Source organism: Chelonia mydas, chromosome 14, assembly GCF_015237465.2.
Source record: "Chelonia mydas isolate rCheMyd1 chromosome 14, rCheMyd1.pri.v2, whole genome shotgun sequence".
In the NCBI taxonomy this organism is placed as follows: domain Eukaryota; kingdom Metazoa; phylum Chordata; order Testudines; family Cheloniidae; genus Chelonia; species Chelonia mydas.
The window spans coordinates 29692014-29707371 of NC_051254.2; the positions used below are offsets into that span (position 1 = coordinate 29692014).

A 15358-nucleotide genomic window follows, 5' to 3' on the forward strand; every position below is an offset into this window, starting at 1 on the left:
GGACTAGATGACCTCCTGAGGTCCCTTCCAACCCTGATATTCTATGATTCTATGAAAAAAGAAAAGGAGGACTTGTGGCACCTTAGAGACTAACCAATTTATTTGAGCATGAGCTTTCGTGAGCTACAGCTCACTTCATCGGATGCATACTGTGGAAATCGCAGAAGACATTATATACACAGACACCATGAAACAATACCTCCTCCCACCCCACTCTCCTGCTGGTAATAGCTTATGTAAAGTGATCATCAAGTTGGGCCATTTCCAGCACAAATCCAGGTTTTCTCACCCTCCGCCCTCCCACAAACAAACTCACTCTCTTGCTGGTAATAGCCCATCCAAAGTGACCACTGTCTTCACAATGCGTATGATAATCAAGGTGGGCCATTTCCTGCACAAATCCAGGTTCTCTCACCCCCTCACCCCCCTCCAAAAACCACACACACAAACTCACTCTCCTGCTGGTAATAGCCTATCCAAAGTGACCACTCTCCTTACAACCTGCATGAAAATCAAAGTGGGCCATTTCCAGCACAAATCCAGGTTTTCTCACTCCCCCACCCCCATACTCACACAAACTCACTCTCCTGCTGGTAATAGCTCATCCGAAGTGACCACTCCCCCTACAATGTGCATGATAATCAAGGTGGGCCATTTCCAGCACAAATCCAGGTTTTCTCACCCCCCCCCCCCCGAAGCTCACTCTCCTGCTGGCAATAGCTCATCCAAACTGACCACTCTCCCCACACTGTGCATGACAATCAAGGTGGGCCACTTCCAGCATAAATCCAAGTTTAACCAGAAAGTCTGGGGGGGAGGGGAGGAAAAAACAAGGGGAAATAGGCTACCTTGCATAATGACTTAGCCACTCCCAGTCTCTATTTAAGCCTAAATTAATAGTATCCAATTTGCAAATGAATTCCAATTCAGCAGTTTCTCTCAAATCCAGAGTCCAGCGAGAAACTGCTGATCTGACAGGCAGCAAAAATCAAGATTAAATACAAGTACCATAAAAGTTGCCTTAGCAACCACCTCTGAAGAGAGACCACCTCACGGAGACTCAGTGTAGCCAACTGCTCCAAAGAGATACACTGAACCTCTCTCCACTGCCTGATTGGTGCTCCCACTTGCCTATCACACCTCCCTGGTCTCGACTGGTGTGCAAGGGAACGTCCCACCTCCCCGTATTGCACTTAAGCCATCCAAGTCAGCGCAGCTTCCTCCCACAAAGGGTGTTTAAATGTGCACCCCCTGGTTGCTGATTGGCTAATTCAAAGAACAACTGGTGCTGTGATTGGAAGCCAGACCCGGAGCTCCCCTCCTTGCTAGGCTGTGCCACTTGGGTGAGAGTCCTGGATCCCTTGCCATATCCTCAGAAACATCCCAGCCCCTGTGCAGGGGGTGGAAGTAGGTTGTATGTACCAGCCCCTATACCCACTGCCAACAGCCACCGCTCTCTTCACTCTGCCTTCAGAGCTGGGGGACCGGAGAGCGGTGGCTGCTTTGACCTTTGTGCTAGGAGGGGTGGCTATGGGGGTCTCAGGCAAACTGTGGGGTGGCTACATCCCCTAGTGCTGCCTTTGTGTGTGTTGTTTCAGTGTGCTGTCCAGCTCTGCGCAGATAGCTGGTTCAGCAGACATCGACAGCACTAAGTGCTAAGTGCTGAAGGCTGTAACGTGGTTGACTTTGTAATGCTGCTCCAGCTGCCTGGTGCTTCTGCCCCTGGTTATTATTAACAGCAGATAAGGCAGGCTGCTCATTCAGCAGCCTTCAGTGTTACTCATCAAAAAGACCCCATCCCGGTTCAGTGACAGAGGCAATGGGCCAGGTTTGTTGCCCCCTACACACAGTCCCAGCGCCCTGGCTCCATGGTTACAGGTACACTGACACACAAGTGCCTAGCAGCCAGGAATGGCTCAGTCAGTGGCAGGACTTTCCACTGCCCCCTCGGCTGAACAGGGAATTAAGGCAAAGTACCCCGACATTTATAGACTGAAACAAACAAAAAACAAACAGAAAATCCCCATCAATTGTTTTTGGTAAACCCTTATCTTGTACTAGATTGGGTTCTATCTATACTACCTAGAATATATTTATGTAAATCCCTAGTGCCTAGTACACTAGCAACAACTTTGATGAGTTCATGTACTGGGCAGTGAACTTGTGAGCTTGTATTTGCTTTGATACATGGCCTGACTTTGGTTTACAGCCTCTGGCTCAGACCTCAGATCTCACACCAGACCAGTGCCCAAGGCTTTCTCTCTCTATTACACCCCCACCCAGAGGCGCTGACTTTCTACCACCCCCTGCCCTGTCCCCATTCCACCCCTTCCGCAAGGCCCCACCCTGCCCTGCCTCTTCCCACCCTCTCTCTACCGTGCCACACCTCTTCCTATCCCCATTTCACCCCCTCCCCTGAGTGCGCCCTGCTTTCGCTCCGCCCCCTCCACCCAGTGCCTCCTGCATGCAGCGGAACAGCTGGTCGTGGTGTGTGGGAGGCGCTGGGGGGAAAGGGGGAGGTGCTGATCAGTGGAGCCACTTACAGGGGCTGGGGAGAGGGGGAGGAGCTGATCGGGAGGGGAGGACTGCCAGTAGGAGCTGAGCATCCACCATTTTTTTCCTATGGGTTCTCTAGCCCTGAAGCACCCACAGAGTCAGTGCCTATGCCCCCAGCTGTGGGAATTACTCAGGGTAGCAGTTCTCCTCCCAAACTGAGGGAATCTTACATTATTCAGTAATTATAGACAGAACAAATCTGTGACTGTTGAGGAGAGTTTATAGCAGTATTTGATAATTAAGAGAAAATGAGAACAAATCTGAGAAGATTTACACAAATTGGCTACGCAGACAGGGGGAAAACGAAATCTGAAAGGTTTCATATCAAGTGGGTATTTAAAGGAAAAACATACAATCTTTATGCAGAGATAATATTAGTAATCCATCTACAGAGAGAAAGGGATCAGCCCCTGAGGGGGATGCAGTAAAATTCAGTAAGTGAAGAAAGCGGGAAATCTGTGCAGCAATATTTGATGATTGGAAAGAAAAGCAGAAAGATTAGAGGGTAGAATATCTGCAAATTAAATAATTATATGGTAGAGCAGGAAAACTGAGGGGATTTATAACAACTTTACCCTCAAAACATTACAGTAAAAGCATGTTCTTAAGGGTGCAAAGTTGAGAACGCTCAGTTAGGCATTGACAGAATGAAGGATTTCTAGGCGCTGTTAATTCAGCCTCCTTGTGTCTCTGCCTTGCTATATAATCTTTAGTGACACAGGATCACACACTGCAGCACTCATTAACACAAGACCTGCCTCTTTCAGAGTATGTCGACACTGGGGGGGAAAAAACAACAACAAAAACCCAGCCTCAAACCGAAACAAATACCACTGCAGCCAGTCTCAGACCCTGGGAGCTGCTGACTCAGGGTCCTTCAGGGGCTCAGGCTGCAGGGCTAAAAATAGCAGTGTAGAGGCTGGGGCTGGAGCCTGAGGTTTGAGATCCTGAGGATCTCCCTTGCCAGGATTTGAAGCCCAGGCTACAGCCCAAAATCAAACATCGACATTGCTATTTTAGCCTCAAAGCCAAGTCAATTGCCCTGGGCAATCAGATTTGTTGTCCTGGGTCTTTATTTACAGTGCAGACGTATCCTCAGTCTTTCTAAACTCTGGGGTCTCTGACAGAGCACCCATGTCCCTTACCCATCTCTGTGCAATTTGGCGGCACCCCCTGGCTTGTCCCAATGGCAGTAATGGGGTTAGATTTGTAAATGGCTAATCAACCCCATAACAAACACTCTCCGCTCTCCTCTGTGTCACCCTCTCCGCTTTGTCTTAATTAGTCTGGGCAAAACAACCTGACTCCCACAGACAAACCATGTGTGGTGGTAGTTATATTTTCTCTGTTCCACAAATTGTTCCTTTTCCTTCTGTTTGTGGTGTTGGAACCTTTAAAACTGAAATCCATTTTCCAGGGCTTCTCTGGAGCCTTGTCTGGGCTGAGATGTGAACTGCAGACTCGGAAATAGTAACACTTGGATTTCCCATGAAAAATAAAATCCCTCTTCAGTAAGGCTCTGCCACATCCTGGGTTGCAATCCAGACCGAGGAAGTGCTGGGTCAGCTTTAACCCTGAAACCCTGACTGCCTCACAGTGCTTGGCCTCTGGGACTCTCTATCTGGGACCCCCACAGTCAGCACCAAACATTCACTCTGTGTATTGGGCAGCCCTGGCCCAATACTCTGGATCCTGGTGCTTGCCTGCAATACCCTGGACTTCCACCTGCCTCCCCCAGCCTGGCTCAACAACTGGTGAGGTGAATTCACACCCTGCCCAGCCCCAAAGGTTCCCAGGAAGGGTGGGATCTGAAACATCCAGCCCTGTCCTGGAACAGTCAGACGAATGCTAAGGGTTGTTCTCTCTCTAAGGAGTCAATGTGCAACAGTTTGTTAATTTCACAGAAGAGTTCAGTTTAAACACAGCCCTGGAATCCAGTGAGCCTTTGCAATGGAATCTTCTGAGGGTGACCTCCACACAAAAGTCTATTTCCAGCTGTGAGGCAGACTACAGAGGGTCTGTCTTGAAGGCCATGTCTTGCTCACCCCCACCCCCTCACAATTCCCCTTCTCTGGGACAGGAGCTCCTTCCATCCCCAAATCCCTCAGGGTGCTGGGTTCTGTGGGTTGAAATATTGAGGGGCCAGGAGGATGGTTTTGTGGCTGAAACTGGGTATTGAATGGTTGGGGCTGCTGGAACTAGGAAGTAGAACAAGGTGGATGCTGGGGCTAAGGGATCATATTTGAGGATCATGGGATAAGAAGAGAGGGGGAGCACGGGAGTGGAGAGGTGTTGCCGCTGATCATTCACTCCCTCTCTACCTTCTCCCTGCCCACTCTGCATTCAGACAGCACCAATGAGGGACTGATTTCCACAGGCCCTTTTGTAGGAAGCTCAGAGATCCCACTTCTGCATCTGCAGCATCAGCCTCGGAGGTTCTCTCTATGGTAGGAAATGTGTTTGGGATTAGCCAGCACACCCCTTTGACCCTCCACCAGATTTCCTAGTGTAAACTGATCCTGAGCATCTTAAATGTTCTGATCCCCCCCATTAGCAGAGTGATTGCTAGTCCCTGAGTTTCCCCCTTTGGGGCTGGATTGTCTCATTCCCAGATACTCTCACATTATTCCAGGCCATGGTGAAAGCCATTTACTGTTTGTACGTTTTCTCCTCTATGGGCCAGAATTAACTAAGTGCTAAAAAAAGTGGGAGCAGGGACAGTAAAATGTGGTGTTTTACCTCCTGTGCTATTGGAGGGCAATGGGGTGAGTCTTAGGGATTCCCTCCTTCCCCCATCACAGTCACACTCCATCCTTGACACAGTAACCTCTGCCGCAGCAATGGAGAGTTTTATCCTCTCCCCATTCTACCCCTCCAGCTCCCAAAGGGTCACTTACCACAGTGGCCTTGGCTCTCCATGCTTAGGTACCACAGTTTGGTTTCTATGATCCTAGGTCGGTCTCCTAAGGGCTGGAGAAGAAAGTGTCACAGACCTGGGAGTGGGCAGGGAAATCTCAATGAACCTCAAAGCACAGTATGACCTGTCCAATGTTATAGCCCAGTTTCCATCTATTGGTAAAATTGTTTCCAGGCTCTTTCTAGGCTAGACCAGATCATTTGTAAATGGAAAGGGTTTTTTTAGGGGGATGGGGTGGGGTGGGTGTCTTTCTTTCTCTTTCTTTTAGTATAATTATGCTAAAACTTTTGTAAGTAATACAACTAAGGTCTGGTCTACATTATGAGGTTAGGTTGAATTTAGCAGCGTTAGGTCGATTTTATAAGCAATGCGGCTACACAACCAACCCCGCTCCGCCGACCTAAAGGGCTCTTAAAATCGACTGCTGTACTCCTCCCCGATGAGGGGATTAGTGCTAAAATCAACCTTCCTGGGTCAAATTTGGGGTAGTGCAGACGCAGCGCTGTGCAATTCGATGGTATTGGCCTCTGGGAGCTATCCCAGAGTGCTCCAATGTAACTGCACTGGACAGCACTTTCAACTCCAATGCACTAGCCAGGTACACAGGAAAAGCCCCGGGAACTTTTGAATTTGATATCCTGTTCGGTCAGCGTGGCGAGCTCAGCAGCACAGGTGACTGTGCAGTCCCAGAATCGCAAACGAGCTCCAGCACGGAGCGAACAGGAGACACTGGATCTGATTGCTGTGCGGGGAGAAGAATCTGTGCAGGCAGAACTACAAACCAGCAGAAGAAATGCTGATAGATATGCCAAAATCGCAGAGGGCATGGTGGAGAGAGGCTACACCAGGGACACACAGCACTGCCGCATGAAAGTTAAGGAGCTCAGGCAAGCCTACCAAAAGACAAAGGAGGCAAACAGTCGCTCTGGATCAGAGCCCCAGACATGCCGCTTCTACGATCAGCTGCATGCCACAGGCGCCAACTTTCCCAGCGCTGGTGGGTGCTTGTGCCCCCACCCCCCCGGCCTCGCCCCAACTCCACCCCTGCCCCCTCCCCTGCCCTGCCCCCATTCCAACCCCTTCCCCAAAGTCCCCCCCCAACTCCGCTCCCTCCATGCCCCTATTGGACCCCTCCCCAAATTCCTGCCTCCTCCCCTGAGTGTGCCACGTTCCTCCTCCTCCGCCCTCCCTGCCTCCCAGCACTTGCCGCCACGAAACAGCTGTTTCATGGTGCAAGTGCTGGGAGCCAGGGGGAGAAGCAGGACATGGTGGCGCACTCAGGGGAGGAGGCAGAGGTGGAGCGGAGGCAGAGGTGAGCTGGGGCGGGGGGGCAGGACGGGGAGCTGCCAGTGGGTGGACAGCATCCACCAATTTTTCCCCGTGGGTGCTCCAGCCCCGGAGCACCCACGGAGTCAGCACCTTTGCTGCATGCCATTCTAGGGGGGGACCCTACCACTACCCCACTACTGTCCAAGGACACCTGCAAGGGGGGAGTCTCACGCAACACGGAGGAGGATTTTGTGGATGAGGAAAAGGAGGAGGACAATGTGCAGCAGGCAAGTGGAGAATCTGTTCTCCCCGGCAGCCAAGACCTTTCCATCACCCTAGAGCCAATACCCCCCAAGGCAGGTTCCTGGACCCTGAAGGCAGAGAAGGCACCTTGGTGAGTGGACATTTGTAACTACACAACAGGGGTTAAAAGCAATTGTGTTTAACGTTTGATTTGCCCTGAAGAATTTGGATGCATTCGCGGCCAGCACAGCAATGGGAAAAGTCTATTAAAGTATCTGGGGATGGAGCAGGAATCCTCCAGGGACATCTCCATGAAGCTCTCCTGGAGGTACTCTGAAAGCCTTTGCAGAAGGTTTCTGGGGAGGGCTGCCTTATTTTGTCCTCTACGGTAGGACACTTTACCTCGCCAAGCCAGTAGCAAGTAGTCCTGGGTTTTGGTTGTATTCATGCAACATTCAGTCTTTATCTTTCTGTGTCAGCCTCAGGAGAGAGATATCATTCATGGTCGCCTGGTTGAAATAGGGGAATTTTTGTAAGGGAACAGTAAAAGGACCCCGTTCATGCTGGGCTGTTTGCGCTTGGCTAAAAGCGATCATCCTGGAGAATAGCCATGTGGTGGGAGGAGGGGTGTGCTGCACATCCACCCCAAAACCGTAGCCTCTCCTTTCAAACGGTAAACTCAACCAGCATTGCTTGCTATGGGAAAGGAGGGCGCTGCAGTTTGAAACCATTCCCACATGTTACGAAGGCAGAAGAAGCCAATCCCACATACCCTTTGGCTTACCATGGCTGCCTGGAAACCGAATTCTGTTTCCCAGCCATGTGTGATGTGTCACCATACCAGCAGGCGCTCAATATAAAAGGCAAAATGCGACCTTGTACCTAAAACACATGTGCTGTCTGCTGTGAATCGCTCGATTCACTGTGAAAGTGTCTCCCTTTTGTTCTCAGAAATGTATCTTCTTAAATTTTACTCTCCCTTTTTATCCCTCCTGTAGGTGCAAATGTTTCTATGTTCCCCGTTTCAACTCCATCCCTGAGGTTATTGCAGATTAGAAGGCAAAAAAAACGCACTTGCGATGACATGTTTTCTGAGCTCATGCAGACACTGATAGGGCACAGCTGAATGCATGGAGGCATTCGGTGGCAGAGGCCAAGAAAGCATACAGTGAGTGTGATCAGAACACACAGGAGGAGATCCTGAGGCTAATGGGGGAACAAATGGACATGATCAGGCATCTGGTGGAGCTGCAGGAAAAGCAACTAGAGCACAGACCCCCGCTGCATCCATTGTATAACTGCCTGCCCTCCTCCCTAAGTTCCACAGAAGTCACTCTTTAGAAAGCGATTTTATACAGTTGATTGTGTATTTCCCCACTAAGCACAGTAGGTCGGTGGAGTGCGTCCTCAATACCATGGCTAGCATTGACTCATGGAGTGGTGTACTGTGCCCATTGGAATTCTGGGTTAAGCTCCCAATGCCTGATGGGGCAAAAACATTGCCGCAGGTGGTTTTGGGTACATGTTATCAGTCTCCCCTCCCTCCCTCCTTCCCTCCCTCTCCGAAAGCAATGGCAAACAATCCCCAAAGCCAAGGCCTGACCCTGCCCATGCTGCACCCTCTTCTCCAATCCAGCAGCAGCTCAGCTCCCAGCCGGTGACCTGGGGCTGGGGCTGGTGCTGAGGCTGGCTAGCGACCCAGCTCTGTGGTCAGTGGGCAGTCCGGTGCTGCAGTCAGCGGGTGACCTGGCTCTGGGACTGGGCCAGCCAGTGACCCGGTCAATACTGGGGCCGGCACTGGGGCTAGCCAGCAATCCGATGCTGGGGGCAGTGGGCAGCCCAGTGCTGGGGCCAGTACTGGGGCCGGCAGGCAGGCAGGCACTGAGGCTGGCCGGCAGGTGAGCTGGCCGGTGGCCTAGGGCCGTTCATCTGGGACTCCTTCAGCTGTGGGGGGGAGGGCTCGGGGCTCCAGTGTCTGGCGGAGGCTAGTGGGGATTTTGCGGGGGCTGGGGGTTGTATTGGGAGGGTTTGGGGCTCCGGCGGGTGTAGGGGGGCTCAGGTGGAAGGGGCTGGGCTGTGTGGCTAGTCTCCCCAAACGGGGGGCTCACACATCACCCACTGGGGGGGCTGAACTGAGGGGGGCTGGGTGGGGACAGAACTGATGAGGGACTGAGGGACGGGATTAATTGCTGAGCGGAGGTGGGCAGATATGGGGCTGAGAGCTCCTGTAACAAGGGCCAGGATCACCCTACCCAGTACACAGGAGAGTGACTGACACCAGTGACAGGCAGGGGGAGTTCACACACCACGAGACTGGCCTACAAACACACCATAATCTTTTATTAAAATATCATGATTTGGGGGCCAATCTCATGATTTTTTGGGATCGGGCTCAGGATTTTTGCTCTCCCGAAGTTGGCAATACTGCATTGATGGGCAAAGGTAGAGGCCGCAGAGTGTGACAGACATGCCCTGTATCCATCACAACTTTCTGCCCCTTGGACGAGGAGACAGCGAAAGGCAAAGAGGAAGGGAAATAGAAGAGGCAGAAAATTGTGCTGGGAATGTCCCCATCCATCAGAATTTACCAGCTCTGGACCAAAGGATGGAGGAAGGCAGAGGTGGGAAAACTATGATAGACGAACCCCATCCATCACAGTCTGTTACCCCTAGACCAGAAAGTGGGGAAAGGTGAGAGGTACCAAACTGTGGTGGGAATGCCTCCATCCATCACAACTTACTGCCCTGGGACTTAGGATGGGGAAAGGCAGAGGCAGCAAATTGTGACAGGGCAGCAAAGGAGAGGATACACAGATGTTAATAACTGCTACCGACGGCAGATTGTGCAGGCAAAATTACACTGGCAGGGTGAGGAGCAGCAGGTAGCCCTGCGGGGGAAGGGGGGAGAACTGGAGTTTTTCCCCCTACAGCCCAGTGGTGGGTTAATTTGACCTGGTGGCATAGCACTGACAACTACATGACCTGAACGAGGGGAGCAGACCTTGCAGCTCAGCCCTGGGCTAGCAGACAGTGAACATGCTGTGGAGAAAAGACACCACATCTTACAAATTGCTCCCTGGATCAATCTCTTACCAGAGTGAATCCCACCACAGTCAGTGTCACCGGGAAACATGTCCCCCGCAGCTTCTGTGGACCAGGACCCGTCACCCCCATGTCTCGGTTAATACTGGGAACTCTCGGGAAAACCCCCAAGTGAAGTCTCTACAGACGTGCAATCTGGATGTCCCCTTTCTGTCCTCCCATTGACAGGCTGCCCTCTATGCCTGATGCCTCCTTAATGCTGAGAGGAGCTGCCTGCTCCTAGGGAACGTGGATCCTTGGAGAGGGAGGGCCTGGGGCTGTGAAATCCTTTTTATTTACTTGATTAATTTTCATAAAGAAAGAAACAATAAACACACAAAAAGAAATAACTGAGAGTTTGACTGTTACCAAAACCACACGTCTCACAGAATAGCCAGTAACCTTATCCACTCACACAACTTTACGACTTTGCAAAGCTGCCAAACCAGAGTATGCAAACTCAGACACTATCACACAGACAGAACATGCTGTGTGTGTGTGTGTGTGTGTGTGAGTGTGTGTGTGTGTGTGTGACGATGTGGAAAAAGCTAATGTGCTCAATGCTTTTTTTGCCTCTGTCTTCACTAACAAAGGCAGCTCCCAGACTGCTGCGCTGGGCATCACAACATGGGGAGTAGATGGCCAGCCCTCTGTGGAGAAAGAGGTGGTTAGGGACTATTTAGAAAAGCTGGACGTGCACAAGTCCATGGGGCCGGACGAGTTGCATCCGAGAGTGCTAAAGGAATTGGCGGATATGATTGCAGAGCCATTGGCCATTATCTTTGAAAACTCGTGGCGAACGGGGGAAGTCCCAGATGACTGGAAAAAGGCTAATGTAGTGCCAATCTTTAAAAAAGGGAAGAAGGAGGATCCTGGGAACTACAGGCCAGTAGCCTCACCTCAGTCCCCGGAAAAATCATGAAGCAGGTCCTCAAGGAATCAATCCTGAAGCACTTACACGAGAGGAAAGTGATCAGGAACAGTCAGCATGGATTCACCAAGGGTAGGTCATGCCTGACTAATCTAATCGCCTTCTATGATGAGATTACTGGTTCTGTGGATGAAGGGAAAGCAGTGGATGTATTGTTTCTAGACTTTAGCAAAGCTTTTGACACTGTCTCCCACAGTATTCTTGTCAGCAAGTGAAAGAAGTATGGGCTGGATGAATGCACTATAAGGTGGGTAGAAAGTTGGCTAGATTGTCGGGCTCAACGGGTAGTGATCAATGGTTCCATGTCTAGTTGGCAGCCGGTGTCAAGTGGAGTGCCCCAGGGGTTGGTCCTGGGGCCGGTTTTGTTCAATATCTTCATAAATGATCTGGAGGATGGTGTGGATTGCACTCTCAGCAAATTTGCGGATGATACTAAACTGGGAGGAGTGGTAGATACGCTGGAGGGCAGGGATAGGATACAGAGGGACCTAGACAAATTGGAGGATTGGGCCAAAAGAAACCTGATGAGGTTCAATAAGGATAAGTGCAGGGTCCTGCACTTAGGACGGAAGAACCCAATGCACAGCTACAGACTAGGGACCGAATGGCTAGGCAGCAGTTCTGCGGAAAAGGACCTAGGGGTTACAGTGGACGAGAAGCTGGACATGAGTCAGCAGTGTGCCCTTGTTGCCAAGAAGGCCAATGGCATTTTGGGATGTATAAGTAAGGGCATAGCGAGCAGATCGAGGGACGTGATCGTTCCCCTCTATTTGACATTGGTGAGGCCTCATCTGGAGTACTGTGTCCAGTTTTGGGCCCCACCCTACAAGAAGGATGTGGATAAATTGGAGAGAGTCCAGCAAAGGGCAACAAAAATGATTAGGGGTCTGGAACACATGACTTATGAGGAGAGGCTGAGGGAACTGGGATTGATTAGTCTGCAGAAGAGAAGAATGAGGGGGGATTTGATAGCTGCTTTCAACTACCTGAGAGGTGGTTCCAGAGAGGATGGTTCTAGACTATTCTCAGTGGTAGAAGAGGACAGGACAAGGAGTAATGGTCTCAAGTTGCAGTGAGGGAGGTTTAGGTTGGATATTAGGAAAAACTTTTTCACTAGGAGGGTGGTGAAACACTGGAATGCGTTACCTAGGGAGGTGGTAGAATCTCCTTCCTTGGAAGTTTTTAAGGTCAGGCTTGACAAAGCCCTGGCTGGGATGATTTGATTGGGGATTGGTCCTGCTTTGAGCAGGGGGTTGGACTAGATGACCTCCTGAGGTCCCTTCCAACCCTGATATTCTATGATTCTATGATTCTATGATACAATAAATAATAACAGTAACAGACAGACACACAGAGGTCAGACTGGTTCACTCGGTCTCGCTAGGACCCCGGAGGCGCCGAGAGGAGCCATTCCCGGGATCACGCAGCCTGGTAGCAGGAAGCAAATTGCAGTCGCTGCAGTGACTCTGTTACGGTGCAACCCACCTTCCTTGCAGGACCCCGGGGCCTGGGTTGCTGGGCTGGCTGCGAGCCCCTGCACTGGGAAGAGGAAAGCTGGCTGCCAGCTCCCATGGTTTGCAGTGATTGGGAGGGATTGTGGGTGGGACAGAGACAGGTGGGGAGCCAGAGGGGGCTGGGAGCCGGAGGGGGCTGAAGAGGGACAGTGGCCTCTGAGAGCCAGAGGGCATTGAGGGGGGGGACAGGGATGCAGGGGGCGGGATGGGGCCATGGGGATATGGGGCTGCCGAAGGGAGGCTGAGGGAATACACAGGAATCGAGGGGCAGGGGGAGAATTCTGGAGCTCAGGGGAACAGAACTGGACTAGAGGGAAATGGGAGTGGGGGGATTAAGGGGGGGCTGTGGGGAGGCTGGAGGGAGACTATGAGAGCAAGCGGAGATCGGCTGGGGAAGGGAGAGCCAGAAGGTTGGGGGAAGGGAGCAGGGTGGTGAGAGATACAGCTCCCCCAGCCCATGCTGCTCCCCCAGTGGCAGCTCCCCCAGCCCATGCTGCTGTTCTCTGTGGTCGGCCTTCTCCTGTATCCCCCAAGCAATCTGCTTGTAGATGTCGACTTTTCGACTGTTGGATCAGAGCTGTACCTGCACAGCCTTTCTCCCCACAGGACCAGGAGATCCAATATCTCCTGTCTGCTCCAGGAAGGAGCAGGTTGGAGTGTATAGCCAGCAAGGTAAGGTGGGCAATTGCACACAACAATGGAGAGCTGCTAGGTGCACTCGCCCAGCTAGACAATCAGAAAAAGACATTTCAAAAATTCATGTGGGTCTTTAGAGGGGGGTGGGCTTCTGGTCCCTGTGACCCCTGGGCAATGGTGTTCACAATTGTGACCAGAGCGGTCAGTGTCACGCATTGAGTCAGTTGGAGCATAGGCGCTGACTCCGTGGGTGCTCGGGGCTGGAACACCCATGGAGAAAAATTAGTGGGTGCTAATTATTTGGCTAATGGGCTAATTAGCTGGCGTCCCTGCTAATCAACTCCTCCCCTCCCAGTGCCTCCCTCCTGCTGTGAACAGCTGTTTTGCAGGAGGGACTGGGAGGGAGAGGAGCAGGGATGGGGTGTGCTCTGGGGCGGGAAGAGGCGGGGCAGGGGCTTGGGGAAAGGGGTGGATTGGGGGTGCGGTGGCTTGGGGGCAGAGCAGGGATGAGAAGAGACCAATGGTTCCTCTAATTTTTGACAGGCCGTGTGTGCAAAAAAAGAGCTAGAATGCAGGGATGATTTGCTCAGCAGTGAAGGAAGCTTTGGTGAAAGTGAAGATCGGGACCTTCTTATCAGCACTGTAAAATGTTACCTTCCCCTGTTCATAGTCCAGAGAGACCCAGATCTTCCTGGGCCTTGCAGTCAAGGGCAGGGGAGGTCACAAGGGAAGTGAGAGCCCAATATTGACCCTGACATTGTTGCACAGCCCAGATCCCCCCTTCCAGTTTAAAGGTGAATTGCCCCCCCCCCCTTTCTCCTCACAGACTTGCTGGCAGCCCCCGGGGTCCACCAACATTCACAACCCTTGACTGCCACCTCCCGGGGATGTGTCCCTGAAATGAACTCCTCATAGCCCAGCAGGTAGGGAACAGGATCAGATATCTCAGGACTGTCAGGCAGATTGTGCCCTGCATGTTCCCATCTCACACTTTTGTGATTTGCAGAAATGATGAGGTGGAGATTTGCTGTGTCTGGATCCAGAGTCACATTCACTGGGGAGACAGAGAATCAGAGCATTAGAGGCAGAGGTCAGCCCTGGGGAGGCAGGGACCATTTCTCACACTCCCCAGCAGCACCATTCTGGCTGGGATAGCCCCTGATTTTCTACCTCTGTGTCCCAGGCAGCTGCCTCTCTGCTGAGACTGACCGGGAATTTAATTGCAGGTCCTTCCTCCTGGGCAGAAGGGGTGCTGTTATAGCTGGGCTGGATCAAGACCTGACAGGGTATGGACATTAGTGAAAAATAAGCAGAGAGGATCTGCTATTCCATAGCTTTTCAATCTGGGGATTCACTAACATATGCCCACCCTTTCCTTCACGTGTTGGTAAATGGCAAGGGGGTCTTGGCTAGCACTTCTTTGCTGTGTGTGAATTTTTGCACAAATGCTGAAAATCCTGTCACAGTCAGCATTGCTATGAGGCAAAACTAAGGGGTATACTTCCAGCAAAGTTAATCTGTTTCTGCAACAGGACTGATGCCAGCTCAGTCTGAATAAGGGATGCTAATGACAGGAAAGAGTGCAATGTTCACTGTACTTCAGCACGATCATTAATAGGGTAAATCTGTGTTTCTATGTTATTATTTAGCAAAATAAAATAAAGGAACTTTATTGTGTGTGTCAGTGTATTAGCAAGTTAACACCACAAATGTCCCTGAAATTAGATAGAAAATGTTGGTCCGTGTGCCTAGCACAATGGATGTCCCATTTTTGGTTGGTCCTTAAACACTACCATAATAAACATAATTCATATCTAAAGTTTCCTAAACAAAAGTTCTGCCTCATATTATATGCAAAGCTCCAGGAATCTGGTGGAGGATGGGCACAGGAATAAGGATTTTGGACCTTAAGTGCATTTCCTTGCATTGTACTGTTTAATTGTTTGAGAAAACTACGTCATCCTATATCTCTGTAAGTAATGGACAGATATTCACAACATTCCCAATTTATTTACCATGAACTTAATAGCAGTGTCACTCCTTAGACAGGTTTCAGAGTAACAGCCGTGTTAGTCTGTATTAGCAAAAAGAAAAGGAGTACTTGTGGCACCTTAGAGACTAACCAATTTATTTGAGCATGAGCTTTCGTGAGCTACAGCTCACTTCATCCGATGAAGCTGTAAGCTCATGCTTAAGCTGTAAGCTGTAAAC

The 15358-nt window shown here is 50.9% G+C and overlaps 1 protein-coding gene across 1 annotated transcript in view; it reads left to right on the forward strand.

Moving 5' to 3' along the window:
* The window catches only part of LOC119567445 (maestro heat-like repeat-containing protein family member 1), an 850842-nt gene that overhangs the window by 175365 nt on the left and 660119 nt on the right, over positions 1–15358 (forward strand). The window lies entirely within an intron of this gene.